Source organism: Crotalus tigris, unplaced genomic scaffold, assembly GCF_016545835.1.
Source record: "Crotalus tigris isolate CLP2741 ecotype Arizona unplaced genomic scaffold, ASM1654583v1 scf7180000017952.28453644438:3035480, whole genome shotgun sequence".
NCBI lineage: Eukaryota > Metazoa > Chordata > Lepidosauria > Squamata > Viperidae > Crotalus > Crotalus tigris.
This window is the reverse complement of record NW_024096741.1, coordinates 1,105,081-1,118,723: the sequence shown is the minus strand read 5'-3', so window position 1 is coordinate 1,118,723 and position 13,643 is coordinate 1,105,081.

Below are 13,643 nucleotides of genomic sequence, written 5' to 3'. Positions count from 1 at the left end.
TTAATGATACCTGGCATTTTTGCTGTAGAGATCTTATGTCAGTGTTAATTAGCTAATATAAATAGTATATTACAGTGGTGGGATTCAAATATGTGAACAACTGGTTCTCTGTGTGGATGCCACTTCTGGAAGTCCATTCTGGGCCTGGGCAACAAAAAATGAGCTACCGGTTCTGCTGAAATGGTGCTAACTGGTTGAATTCCACCACTGGTATATTAGCATACTAACTATATTATTCTATATAACTGAATTCTCAACATACCACTTTCACTGCTATTGGATTATTCAAGGCCAACTAATGCAAGCCATTATTGTAATGTTATATGATTTCTGTACTAAGATTGAATATTGTGATGCTAGATGCTTAAAAGTATATATACTGCAAAAAGATCATAAAGTTTACGTGATTTTGCACATTTTTAATATATGCTTTATGATTAACTAGTCTAAGACATTTTACAAGGATGCCACAAAAATCTGTGGCCTTTTATTGTAGAGCTTTCAGTATCTCATTATTAATGGCATGTATTGCTAATAATCTTTTAATGTATAAAAGACAGTTTATCTTTGAGATCGACAATATAATCCATCTGTGGACAATATAATTGAACATTCTGAAATGTGATATCAGAATGGTGGGGAAGGTTTCTTCTTTCCTCAGTGAAATTCCTTACTCTTCAAAGTATGTAGTTCAAAATTTGAATTTAAATTTCAGTGTTTTATAACAGATGTCCCCAACCTCTTGGTCACTGGGCTGCATGAGTATCTGGGCAGTGCATGTGTGTGCGTGCACATGTTCATCCCCTCACATGCCACTGTTGCCGTGAGTATTGTGCAGGCGGTGACAGTGCTTCTAGTATTGCGTAGATGATGGCATTGCCATGTACCTTGCAAGGGTGGCGGAAACATGGGTGGCAAATGGGTGGTGGTGCACCACATTCAGATGGTAGCATTGCCATGAATCTTGCACAGGCAGCAGCAGTGCCATAAGAGTCAGGTAGCAGATGGGCCTCAGCACAAACCTCGCACAGGTGGTGGCATTGTTATGGGCCATGGCGCGAGCCTCACAAGGGACATTGTCATGATCCTCACACTGGTGGTAGCATTGCTGGGAGCCTGGCAGTGGCAGTGCCACAAGCCTAACGCAGGTGCTGGCATCGCTGAGAGCCTTGCACACATGCTCGCAGCCCTGTTTGCATGGTGCACATGCTCACGGCCTGTTTGTGTGCATGTGTGCACATGTGGCCACATTCACATTGTAAGGTGTTTTATCTTCCCTCTCCCATCAGGCCACCAACCCAGAAAGGGTTTAGATGATCCAAGGATTACCTATGCAAGTCATTATTGTGCAGTTATATTGTACATATATTATTGAAAGTAATGGTTCAATATCCTTGCTTTAGAAGAGGTATATACACTGATTTAGAGTGGAACAACACTGAGAAATTTGACAAAAAAAAGAAAAGAAAATGGGAAGGCATTCTATATTTGTCCTGTTGACAAGAACAGAAGCTTTTGTGTATTCCATGCCCCCTTTAGTGTTTTGTTTGTTACATTTGCTTCTTTTTGTTTCTCTGCTGAAGTTGAAGTCTACATATCTTAGAATTTAAGGTTGGAAATATAGGCAATAATATGAAATGGGAATATAGGTATATAGTTCAAATGTGTCCTTTAATATAAAATATTTTTTTTTAATAAATATTGGAAGAAAGACTCTCTGCTTTCTTTAGAAGAATGTGTATTTAAGGTTTCTAATTTAGCAGAAATGGCTAAAATTTCTGTTTATTTAAAGGACCATTCACAAGAGAGATATGTTATTGTATGGAGAAGATGGATAGAATATGTTCAGAAGAAATATAGAACTACAAAGTTTCATTTATTTTATGAGTAATGGATTTGTTTATAAAATTATGATGTTAAAGTTTGAAGAGAGTTAAGGGTTAGTATGATTTTGGTTGTTGTATAATTAGTAAACTTAAATAGATTATGTTTAATATGTCTGTATAACCCTGTACTTGGTTCTGGGAAGTCGGGGGGGGGGGAAGGGGGGGAGTGGGTGGGGGGAGGATGGGTTGGAGGTTAAATAGTTCAGATAAGTAGAAATAGTTTTATTGTATATAATATTGATGTTTTAATTTGGAGAGAGGAATTGCTTGGGCATTTCCCCTGGACTGCATCCGGAGTGAGAAGATAGGAGGAAGGGGAGAAGTAAGTAGGAAGGTTGAGGAGAAGGAGGAGAGGGGGAGAGTGAGGAAGAAGAGGGAAGGAGGGAAGTGAAAGAAGTGGCTAGAGGGTGGATGCGGTTTGGGGGGAAATGGGTGAGCAATACCGAAAGTTGTGTGTATAAATTTATTTTACTCTTTATCTGAAGTATTTTTTATGAATGTAATGTAAAATTGAAAATAAAAATTTTTTTACAAAAAAAAATATTTTTTAAAAAAACTACATTTTTAGCAAATAAAACTGGAGAAATAGGGAAGATCACTTGTGTATGAGGCTTTTGTTAAACTAAAAACCCAAAACAAAACACACAAATGATAAAATAGGATATACTAAATGAAAAGCAGGCAGATATAGGAAGATGGAGGGTAGGGAAAAATGCATATGGAAACAACGATGGGAAGAATTATGTGATTATTCACAGGAATAAAACTGTAATAGTTTTGCATTGATGGAATTAAAATTATAGTACACTAATAGCAGAAACAGCAAAAAAAGCCCCCCACCAAAAGTGCACCTTATTGCCTGCATAAGTGCACTAGTCAGAATGAATGACTATAAAGTTACAACAACACTGAAAAAAGTGACTTATGACTGTTTTTCAACTTTTGACCAACACAGCATCCCCATGTCACTGGATCAAAATTTGGATGCTTGGCAATTGGGATGTATTTATGATGGTCTCAGTATCCCAGGGTTATGTAATCACTTTTTGCAACCTTTTGACAAGCAAATCAACGAGCAAGCCAACTGCAGTGATTTTCTTAACAAATATGGCAAGAAAGGTCATTAAATGGGGCAAAACTAATTTAACAATCATCTTGCTTAGCAATGGAAATTTTGGGTTGAATTGTGGTTGTAAGATGAGGACTTCTTATGCTCATTCTTTAAGTATCTTATCATGCATTTTATTAGCTTAAATAAAATTTAAAGGTATTTTCCATGAATCAAAACCTAAGTGGACTGTAACAGGGGGGTTTCAGAAGTAACTATCTTTAGATTTAAAGAGAAGCCAGTTTGACTAACTTCCACTAGATATTTCCTAAAGTCATATCCTTAGCAAGAGTTCCCAATCCAATGCTCTCCTGAGATTTTGGCTCTTGAAGTACTGTACTTTCTGGCGTATAAGACGACTTTCGAAAGTGTTGAAATCGGTGCTGAAGTCGGGGGTCGTCTTATATGCCGAGTCATCTTATACGCTGGAAATAATAGTAGTTTCCAGCATATAAGACGACTTTCTAGGCATGTGACTCGGCACCGAAGTCGGGGGTCGTCTTATATGTCGGGTCGCCTTATACACCGGAATATACGGTAATAACAACAACAACAACAATAGTAATAATAATAACAATAATAGTAAAGTTGGAAGGGACCTTGGAGGTCATCTAGTCCAACTCCCTGTTCAGGTAGGAAACTCTATACCATTTCGGACAAATGGCTGTCCAGTCTCTTCTTAAAAACCTCCGGTGTTGAAGTATTTACCGCTTCTGGAGGCAGGTTGTTCCACTGGTTAATTGTTCTAACTGTCAGGAAGTTTCTCCTTAGTTCTAGATTGCTTCTCTCTTTGGTTAGTTTCCACCCGTTGCTTCTTGTCCTGCCTTCAGGCGCTTTGGAAAAATAGCTTGACTCCCTCTTCTTTGTGGCAGCCCCTGAGATATTGGAACACTGCTATCATGTCCCCTCTTGTCCTTCTCTTTGTTAAACTAGACATACCCAATTCCAGCAGCCGTTCCTTATATGTTTTAGCCTCCAGTCCCCTAATCATCTTTTTTGCTCTTCTCTGTACTCTTTCTAGAGTCTCAACTTCTTTTTTACATCGTGGTGACCAAAACTGGATGCAGTATTCCAAGTGTGGCCTTACCAAGGCATTGTAAAGTGGTATTAACACTTCACGTGATCTTGATTCTTTCCCACTGTTAATGCAGCCTAGCACTGTGTTGGCCTTTTTGGCAGCTGCAGCACACTGCTGGCTCATATTTAGGTGATTGTCTACTAGGACTTTGAGGTCCCTCTCACAGTTACTACTATTGAGCAAGGTACTCCCTATACTATATTTGTGCATTTGGTTTTTCTTGCCATTGTGAAAAAATGTAGCAACAAATGTTCCTGGAACAGATTGAGCAAGATATACATGGTCTTTAGCTGTCAATGGATGAGAAAAAACAATCCTTTTAGGAAATTTATAACCATCTATTTTTGAGTTTGCAACAGCCTACTGTATGTTCTCTCTCTTTTGGTATATTGTAGCTAGTCACCTTATGATTCCTTGGGTGCTTCTGATTTGCCATGGGACTCGTATTCACTGTACCATTGCTTAATAGGATTATACTGTAGCCATTTTTGCTCTTCTTTATCATGATCACAGTTGGAAGTTGGTCCAAACTAATTTGTTTCATTAATTTGCTTTTCTTGCTGAACACTCTGAGGAGCTTCTGGAATAGAGGACACCTAATCAAGTCTATCTAATATAGTCGGTGTATTTGAGAAAGTACAGTAATTAAGGTTAAGTGGTGAAGTAACCAATTGAATAAGCAAGGCTAAATGTTATTTTTTCAAGGCCACCATGCTTGTCATGAAGTTTAGGACCAGGCAATGAAAGAATTAGAATAGACAAATATTGGATCTGGGATCGTAGGATAAATTGGGTTTGCTCATAATGTGTTTGAATTGTGTTCTTAATTGGCCATGAACTTGGTTTGATAGCTATTGAAGTTCTTTACTGCATCCACTACAATTACTTTATGTTTTTCCTCCTCTGCATTTTTATAAACTTACTGCCTTTTAATCTTATAGATGTTCAAAGGCTGATATGTTGTCCTGAATCTCTTTTTTTATTATTCTGCATTTTTATTATAGTATCACCACCCTAGAATAATTCAAAGTGATGGGCAGATTAAAATATTTTAAAGCAAGACAGAATGATTTAGGAATAAGAATAAATGATAAAATGAATTAAACTTACAATCTTTCAGTGAGTTTCTTAGTGAGTTGTGTTTAACAAAGGTAATCATAGGAGACATTTCTCCTCATCTGTTATGTTTTTGGAACATTTGTAGAGAAATGTATAAACATCCTCAATTAATTTTGAAAAATGCAGCGATGAAGAAATAGTTTAACATTATTTAACATTATTTAAAGAAGGGAGGTTTGGCTTTATGTCAGTTGCTTGAAATAAATCAAAGCTGTACTTTAAACTTTTTCCTTTTTCATGTAGAGATGAGCTCATAACTAGGTGTGAAAAATAGTTTCAGCTTTCAGCACATCAGGAGTTACAAAATCCTTCCTTATCCATCTGCCAGAGAATCTGGTCCTAGAAGGTAAAATCTGGAACACAATTTTTTTAACCCTAGTCCTACCAATTAATAAGTTTTTCTTTAGGGATTATGGTGGAATTAAATAGCAATATATTTTTGTAGAATAAAGATACATTTATATTTTTACTAAAATGAATTCAAAAGGTGTTTCCTCTAAATACTTCATTGTGAATGAGGAACATTTTTTTAAAAATGCAGGTAGCCCATCCCATGGGGATACTTCTGATAAAATCCAAGAATAAGTCTAGAATTTCCTCCTCCTCCTCCTCTAGTTCTGAGCTGGATGAGTTCTGCTTGAACTTTGAAACATATGGGGAAACAAAAGTCCTAAATGAACAGTTGTGATGTGTAAATTTGTTAACTCATCATTGTAAGCCCTACGGTAGCCCTTATATCAACCGAGAATTAAACTTTGTTTACTTTCTATCTTTCTCTAAACAAATTAAAAAAATAAATTTTAAACAAATTCAATTGTGGGAAAATGTAAGGTTAACAGGTTTATCAAGTTGAATACTGAATTAGGATGAATATTTTCCCCAGACCTTTCAAAGATGTAGCTGGCAGATAAGAATGGTCATGTTCATCCTGAGTAAAGGATGTGTGAAACTCAGATGGATGAGAATTTTAAATTAGGTTCTTTATAGGCATTTGCCAAAATTTTCAAATTTCATTATAAATTATTTCATTATAAAAGCTTTTTTCTTGCCCCCTCCTTTTGAAAATTATTCATTAATATGAAATAAAATTCTTATTCTTTTATTTATTTAATTGTTGAGTGCTGGCTGTCACAGATTAGATACTGCCAAGTGGAAGGGCAGTATTATTCTATTAGGAAGGACTAATAATCTCCATTCCTCTCCTTCCCAAATTTCTTTGCTTTTTTTAAAAAATGCATTAGATACCATATATTAATTTTTTAAAAAAATGTGTTTCATGATGCCAGGGCAGGAAATCATGTCAATAGTTGTCTGGTTTGACCTTTCCCCTCTTCAGAAGGAAACCACAAAGAAAACAACTGGTAATGTTTTAGAGGAAACTATAAACAAGAAGTTTTGAAGCTACATGTTTCCATCTGAGATATGAAGTATAATTTTGCAGGATAGTATATATCGCTAAGTTGAACTATCTTACTTTCATTATTATTTCAAGAACAGCAATCTCATCCACCATGTTGATCTTAGCTGGATCCATGGAAGGATTTGAATTAAAAATCTAAGCACAAGTTCAATATTAGAACATTATCAACAAGAATACCATAATATAAGTTTTGAGATTCTCCCAGACCTATATTTTTATTTCTTTGCTTATTAGGGAGTTTTGTTGCTTTACTTTGTAACTAATCTAATGGGTTCTCATAATGGCTTACAAAAATAGTGATTATTGTTATGTCCCGAGCCTTTGCAAACGGCTCGGGCGTTTGCAGGCAGTCCCGGGCAGGTGCAAAGCTGCCCGGGACCAGACATGCTGTCGCCAGCGCCGTGCGCATGCGCGGGTGCTGGCGCGGGAAAAGTAACCCATTTACCCGGGAGTTGCCTATATAAGAGGCTGCGAGGCGTTTGGGCGAGGCTGAAGCCATCTTCCTGTAAGCTGAACGCTGAATCAATGAAACTGAGAACTCCAGCTGCTTCTCGTGTCTGTTTTCCCGCCACGGACTCAACACTGGCGACGAGGATGGGATGCCTTGCACTACCTGGAAAGGAAGAAGTGTAAGCTTACCCAAGGAGTCCTGAGCGGCGAAAGAGGAATGGCGTCGACTCGGCAGCTGCCCGCCAATCCGGTGCGCATTCGGGGGTAGGCTGGCTGATAGACACGTCTCCTGAAGATCCGAAGATGGCGAAAATCGGAAGGCTTTCGGAATTCGACGTCTCACATCCAGAGCGGTGGGAGTCCTACGTATCCAGAATGGAGAACTACTTCAAGGCAAACCAAGTGAGGGAAGATAGCTTGAAGGCGGCCCCCCTGCTTTGCGTTTGCGGCCAAGACGCCTTCGAAATCGCAGAAAACCTTGCAGCACCTGTCCCAGTAGAGTCTGTAAGCTACGCAGACCTGAAGAAGCTGCTGAAGGAGCACTTCAACCCCAAGGTGTCCGTTATCTCATGGCGCCACATCTTCGAACAAAGGGATCAACGGTCCGGTGAGTCAGCCAAGGAATACATCGCTGCGTTACGGAAGGCCGCCAAGCCCTGCGAGTTCAAGGACCTCGAGGAACGACTGAGGGACCGATTCGTGTGCGGGTTAAGGCATCGCGAGCTACAACAGAGACTTTTCGCAAAGGAAGATTATCCTTCCATACGCCTTAAGGAAGTCACCGCAGAAGCACAGCAGGCGCGCCATCAAAAACATGCGGCCGATCAGAAACAGTGCAGAGGGTGCGTCCGTGCACCAGGAAGACGTCCGACGAAACTCCGAGGAGGATCCGGACGAGTAAGTCGACCGTCTACACCCCGCGAAGGAAGAGAACCAGAAGGGAAGCTCTTCGGCTCCGCTCAAGTGCATCGGCTGTGGAGGTCGCCACCGGAGAACCGACTGCAAGTTCCGCTCCGCTACCTGCCGGGCATGCGGCAAACAAGGGCACATTGCAGCTGTGTGTCTGGGCCGACGAAAGGCACAACCTCAAGAAGAACGCCTGAAGGGTACCAGAGTCCCCAGCCAGAATAGGGTAGGTTTTTGCGCTTCGCGTAGAAACATTTGTAGGACAGGCACACACAAGCCCATGAAGAAAAAGCTGTCACTCAACGTGAAGCTACAAGGGGTTCCATTATCTATGGAACTAGACACAGGGTCTGCCCTTTCCATCATTTCATTGCATACATTTAGGAAGATTTGTTCCAGTAGTGGGACTAAGGCCAAGTTAAGGCCTTCTGATATTGTATTACTGATTTTCAGAACTCAAGAGTGTGTGTTAAGGGGGAGGCCACCCTTAACGTGCAATACAAGAGTTTTGAAGGTCCACTAGACTTATTAGTAGTAGGGGGTGAACGAACGAGTCTCATAGGACTCGATTGGTTTGAGGCCCTGGGGATACACGTCACAGGACTCAATAGCTTACAAACACTCGACCTACAGGAAGTCTGCACAGAATTTGCAGATGTTTTCAGCCCCCAGCTGGGCACATTCAAAGGACCACCTGTGTCCTTAAAGCTAGACCCCACTGTCACTCCCATTAGGATTAAAGCAAGAAGGGTCCCTTTTGCTTTAAAAAGTAAGATTGACACTGAACTAGACAAACTAATCCAACAGGGAATCCTAGAACCTGTTGATTCCAGCCCGTGGGAGACCCCCATTGTCACGCCTCTAAAGGCAAATGGGGACATTCGCATTTGTGCTGATTACAAATGCACACTCAATAAGGCATTGCAGCAACATGCCTATCCTGTTCCTGTGGTCAGTCACATCCTGGCCTCTCTCAAGGGGGGGCGTGTTTTTGCAAAGCTTGACCTAGCTCAAGCATATCAACAGCTGCCTGTTGATGATGATGCTGCCATAGCTCAGACCATTGTGACCCACAGGGGAGCCTTTAAAGTAAAAAGGCTACAGTTTGGAGTGAATGTCGCTCCTGGGATTTTCCAAAGCGTTATGGAAAACACACTACGAGGTATACCAGGGGTCTGCCCCTACTTTGACGATGTCTTGATTGCAGGAGACTCCACACACATTCTAGCTGAAAGGCTTAGGGCTGTCCTGTTAAGATTCAGGAAATCAGGCCTCAAGCTCAGAAAAGACAAATGCCAGATTGGGGTGCCTTCTACTGAATTTCTGGGATTCAAAATTGATGCTGCTGGGATTCATCCTGCTGAATCCAAACTAACTGCTATTTTAGATGCACCCAGGCCAAAGTCTAAGGCCGAACTTCAGGCCTTTCTAGGCCTCCTGAATTTCTACAATTCTTTTCTTCCACATAAAGCTAGTGTAGCTGAGCCTCTTCACAGGCTACTAGACAAACAGGCTGTGTGGCTGTGGTCACAAGCGCATGAGGCTTGCTTTAAAGAAGTCAAGGCCTTGCTCACTTCTAACAGTGTTCTTGCACATTTCAACGAGTCTCTCCCTGTGTGCATCGCTTGTGATGCGTCCCCCTACGGGGTTGGAGCTGTCCTGAGTCACCTCAGGTCTGATGGAACTCAGGTTCCTATTGCATACTACTCCAGAACACTGTCTTCTGCCGAGCGCAACTACGCTCAGATAGACAGGGAGGCTCTGGCTGTTGTTGCTGGAATTAAAAAATTCCACGATTTTCTATATGGCAGGCATTTCACGGTCTTCACTGACCATAAGCCTCTGCTGGGACTGTTTACCACACGTAAGCAGACTCCCCCCATCATTTCCCCTAGAATGCTTAGGTGGTCTATTTTCTTGTCTGCATATGATTTTTCATTACTCCACAAGCCTGGGAAAGAAATGGGCCATGCTGATGGCCTCAGTAGATTGCCTCTGCCAGTAGTAGAAGCTGACCCCGCGCCAGCTGTCAACATTCTATCAATCCAAGCCTTGCCCGAGCTCCCTCTTAGTGCCAGGGATGTTACCGCTGAAACGGGTACAGATCACACACTTTCACGTGTCCGCTCCTGGGTCCTGTCCGGGTGGCCTGAGCACTGCCCTAGTCCTGAGTTTCAGAGTTTCTGGTCCAAAAGAAACGAACTGTCCCTTTCTCAGGGTTGTCTGCTTTGGGGAAACAGAGTTGTCATTCCCACCTCAATGAGGACTAGGGTCTTAGAATCCCTCCACGAGGGTCATCCTGGCATTGTTCGTATGAAGGCTCTTGCACGCAGCCACTTGTGGTGGCCTGCTTTAGATAAAGATATTGAGGCTAAGGTACACGCATGCCACCTGTGCCAACGATCTCGCCCAGAGATGCCCCAAGCTCCTGTGCATAGATGGGAGGAAACACAGTCCCCATGGTCTAGGGTGCACATTGACTACGCTGGGCCCTTTCAGGGCCAGTTCTTCTTGGTCCTTGTTGACAGCCATTCAAAATGGCTTGAGGTTGTGCCTGTCTCATCCACCACCACTGCAAAGACTATTCAGGTACTGAGGGGGATTTTTGCTGCACACGGGCTGCCAGATGTCATTGTGTCCGACAACGGCCCTCAATTCACCTCCTCCGAATTCCAAGCTTTCTTACAGGCAAACCTGATTCGTCATGCCACGTCTGCGCCTTTTCACCCGTCCACCAACGGTATGGCTGAACGCATGGTGCGCATCGCAAAGGACGCCTTGAAGAGACTCACCTACGGGGACTGGCATCACAGGTTGGCTGACTTTCTCCTTTCTTATCGCACCACACCGTCCACTTCTACAGGGAGAAGTCCAGCTGAACTTCGTTGGGGGCGCCAACTTACTACTAGACTTGACCGGTTGCATCCGGACAGACTGCCTTCATCTACCTCACATCCTAGGGCACCTAGACAACTACTTGTGGGTGCCCCGGTTTGGGCTCGCAATTACGGGCCTGGTCATACATGGGTCCCCGCTTCTGTGTCCAGGATCACAGGTCCTCTCTCCTACGAGGTTGCCCTGGACAACGGTCGTGTCCTGCGTCGGCACATCGACCAACTTCGCTCTAGGCGAGACTTTTCTGCTGAGACTCCTGGGTCTTTTCCAGGGGGGGAGGGGGACCCTTTGGAGCAAAGGGAAGGGCAAGAGCTACTGCCCATCTCCACTGAGGGAGCCACAAACGGCTCGTCCCAAGGTTCTGCAATTGCTCCGAAAAGAAAGTCATGGAGCTTACCCACACAACAGGCACTCACGCCTACTCCAGCCAGGGAGTCACCCCGGGGGCATACTCACTTTCCACACACATCACACAGCACTCCAGCAACGGAGGATACCCGGGGGCATCCCAACAAATCATTCCCCGCAAGAGAGCTGGCACACAATTCCCAAGGTTGGCCTGACCTTACCCCAAATCCTACAGGGGGTCAAACATACACAGAGTTAGTCGAGGAACCAAGTCCCGACTACAACAACCCTAGCACAAATCAGGGAACACCTGAGTTTTGGGAAAGTACAGAAACCCACACGAGCCCGAACACAGAATGGGGTTCAGGGAATGGACAGCCTCCTGACAGGTCTTGGACTGACCTAGGAGGTTCTACAGAGACGCCCAGCAGCGGCTATCACTTCAAGGGGCCTGAGGGTCTACAGCTAGGTAGGTCAACCAGGTCACAAAGTAACAGAAGCCCTGGCCTGACGAGCCCGGTGGGCAAGCAAGCAGGCCAGGCATCGGGGCACAGTCCTTGGAAGACACCAGGGCACAATAGAGAGAACAGGCTCACGCCTCCCTCCAGTCAGGGGACTTATGCCAGTAACCCAGAGCTAAGAAGGTCACAGAGAGCAAAGAAATCTCCTAAGTATCTAGAAGATTACATAACATTGCTGGCAAGGCAAAAGCCAGTAATCAGTGGGAGCACTGGGGAGCAAAATGTCATATAAAATAAATGTTGTATGTTGGTAGTAGTTTTAGCCCGGGGGAAAGGGGTGTTATGTCCCGAGCCTTTGCAAACGGCTCGGGCGTTTGCAGGCAGTCCCGGGCAGGTGCAAAGCTGCCCGGGACCAGACAGGCTGTCGCCAGCGCCGTGCGCATGCGCGGGTGCTGGCGCGGGAAAAGTAACCCATTTACCCGGGAGTTGCCTATATAAGAGGCTGCGAGGCGTTTGGGCGAGGCTGAAGCCATCTTCCTGTAAGCTGAACGCTGAATAAATGAAACTGAGAACTCCAGCTGCTTCTCGTGTCTGTTTTCCCGCCACGGACTCAACAATCTTGCTTCTAGAATAATATGCATTCAAGCTATACCATTGTCTCAAATATTTCTATGTCCACTGCTGCATTAAATATTGTTGTTTAAGATAGCATTGTGGTTTCCTGATAGGTGAATACTCATGATGACAAATGTCTGAAATATGTTTTACATTATTTGCTGCTGTGTAATACTTTTATTAGCATTATAAAAACAGCATATAAACTTCAAAATTCTCCAAGAGATTTTCCATCAGGCAAAGAAAAGCAAAAACTCTAAAAATTACAACCATGAAACCTACTGCCTAGATTGATATAATTATCCAAACTTATTCTCTTCTTTGCTGGAAACTGGCAAAAAAGTCACAAATCACAATTATGTGACCACAGGATGTTGCAACCAGTCATAAGGATGAGCTGGTTGCCAAGCACTCAAAATGTGGTCATGTATCCATGGGGGAAGGGGGACACAATATTTTTTGACAGCTGAAAAGGCTTTACAGACTGAAAAACACCTTTTCTAAGGTCATTGCAACTATGAATGGTCACTAAATGACCAGCCGTAAGTCAAGAACTACCTATATTCAGGAACAAAGATATATAATCCTTTGTTTCAATTGGTTTCACATGAGTAGCAAATGCACAAGCTGACAAAAATGTGTATTTTGTTTTTTATCCATATGTGTAATGAAATTATTTCATGTCAATTATTAATAATTCAGTCATACAATTAAAAAATTCAGTTTGCAGTTGAGGATGCAGAACTGAATCTGTGAGATAAAGTACTTAGCTAGATACATGAGTTCATGGTTGAGCTGGTCCAAGCAAGGAAACAAAGTGCATAACACATTTCTTCAAAATGTTAACTCTGATATCTACTATGACATCAAAAGTATTCAAACATTTCCAAACATATAGTTCTTTGATAGTGTTTGCCAAAGGTTAACTAAATAATGGATCAAAATAGACATGCTTCAAGTATATTTGTCAGAATTTAAAGAGAAGTGTCATTTTTTCAAAGCTTTGTTTCTACACATGCTGGGATTTTTACCTACTCTCTCTCTTTCTCATTCTTTTTCTCTTTCTCAATTTATAGAATAATGAGGTGAAGCAAATTTTGGTGTAGAAATATTGGAAGTAGAAATACTGAAAAATTAAAAAAACATGGATTATAAGACAGAGAAGAAATGGAAACACAAATAAGACATTGACTTTATAAGTACTTTTATTGGATGTACCAAAGAAGTTGGTTAAAGCCTTAAAAATTAAAGTGATAGTGGATAGCACTATCTAACAGTGGATAGTAACTGTAGTGATATAGTTCTCTGCAATATGGACATTACTAGCTTTGATTTAGATCTACATCACCTCTGGCTC